Below are 2402 nucleotides of genomic sequence, written 5' to 3'. Positions count from 1 at the left end.
AGCACGTAGCCTGCGGCCCTTAAGTCCGGTTATAATTCCAGCACATAGCCTGCGGATCTTAAGTTCGGATAAACATCACTAAATGTCATGCATACTTATTCGCAAGAAAATTCAATTCACTTAACATTTCACAATCATAGTTCATTTATTCCATTCGAATAATAGCATAACATGGGCACCTTTCATATAACTTTTGGCTCAATAACATACATAAGAATATATGTCCATTTTACTTTCCAAGCTTAACTTCTAATGTCTATTCGGCTTTAAGCCTTAGACATAAATTATTTGTCACTCAACTATATTCAAATAGAATCAATAGATCGCAGCACAGTTATCATACACATATCAAGACATTATCAATTACGTACTAAATGTGACTATTCAAAACTTACCTCGGATATACTTGAACGGTTACGGAAAGGCTACTCAATTACTTTCTCTTTTCCCTTATCCAACTTCGACCCTCTTTGCTCTTGAGCTTAATTTAAAACAATTAGATTTATTTAATTACTTAACTAAGATCATTTACTATTTAATCACTTATAGGCAATTTAATTTAATACATGTATATCATATAGTTAAGGTACAAATGACCTTAATAACTAATTATCTAAACACCATATATATATTCCCTACTCATGCACAACCGAACACATTACTAGGAATTATCAAGTTTAGAATTATAAGCATGTATACGTTAAGACAAATTATATATTTAATAAATTCTACAGGTATGGTTATTTATATTTTAATTGTCAAATCACAAGTTGATCAAAACCATTTCAATTGACTTCATTTATAACAAACAATCAATATGGTCACCTATGCCAAACAATGACTGAACCATTTAATCATGCTCATGGCCGATCCTATCTTGCTCTAATCAAGGTCATAACCGACTTTAAAATTTCTAGCCTTTCATGCACTTATCTCTAATGTTAATTAAGTAATGCCGAATGTCACCAACTAAATGGCATACACACACTCAAATGCAAAAAAGTTATCCGCACCTCCTATAGCTCATTCGGCATTTACAATTTAACCTTACTCAAGCTTCATATAATTTTTTCTTGACCGAATATAAAATGAATTTAAAATCCAATCGATCAAACTTTAACATGTTCATAGCACTTTTAACAAAAATTCATTCATGTTTCTATCACCACATAATTATGAACTATTTAAAAACTTTCATATTACACCATTTCAATTTATGGCAATATGCCGAATGCACAAACTTAACTAAAACTCAAAATTTAACCTTCTTCACTTCAATTAACCACTACTTATTCTTCAAAACATCAAATACAATATGAATAACACCTAAACATTTATATCCGAATTTGCTAGCACATAGGGCCTTTGGCGAATGTCATTAAACTCAAGCCACAATAATATTATTCCTTAAGACGCTTTCAAAAACCACATTCGACACCTCCCTTCAACAATTTAACAAAACTCAAATTCACTTACAAGCACATATATATAACATATAAAGCATTAAACATTTTTCATCATGAATCTATAACATGACCGAATGCTTAATTATTATTATTATTATTTTTTTCTCCGTAAATTTAAATTCGACAATCACATAATCAAATACTAAAACCTTAAATTTCAAGCCAAAACAACTAGCAAACTCAACACATCCAACATAAATTTCCATACCAATGACATCAAAACATCTACCAAGAATTTCAACCTCCATGGCCGAATATCAATCTTCCAAAATAACAAAAATTCAAACCATGAAATAGGTAGAATTCAAACTAACCATTCAAATTATGCATGAATTTCCAAGAGTAGCATTACACATACCTTATTCTAGCAATTTCCTTAGCTGAAAATTTTAACAAAAATTTTCTTCTTTCTCTTTTCTAGCTACAGCAATGGAGGAACAAGGATGAACCAACTTTGGTTTCTCCTTACACTAACACATATTTTTTTTGCTTATTCTTTTATTCATCTTTAATTCATTTAATTCATTATCAATTTAATATTGCAAGAAAACATAACTGAGTGGAAATGATCTTGTCATGGCTGGCCACTCAAAGTATTTTGGGTAAATTGACATACAAGTCTACATTTTTTTTATTTGCATGCATTTGTTGGTCATCATAAATTTACCCATTATACTTCTCATATTTCACACTCAAGTCCTATTTGGAAAATTCACATCAAATGACTATATCAAAACATCAAAAAAAAAAAAAATTCACACATGATTTAAACACATATAATAGACATAGAAATGAGCATGTAGAAAAAAAAATTTCGACTCGATTTTGTGGTCCCGAAACCACTTCCCGACTAGGGTCAAAATAGGGCTGTCACAAAACCACAATCCTTAAACCATAAACTGTAATCCCTAAACCTTAAAATAGTAACTCCTAAAC

Source organism: Gossypium hirsutum, chromosome A09 (assembly GCF_007990345.1).
Source record: "Gossypium hirsutum isolate 1008001.06 chromosome A09, Gossypium_hirsutum_v2.1, whole genome shotgun sequence".
Lineage (NCBI taxonomy): Eukaryota > Viridiplantae > Streptophyta > Magnoliopsida > Malvales > Malvaceae > Gossypium > Gossypium hirsutum.
Note: the sequence above shows the minus strand (reverse complement) of the source record.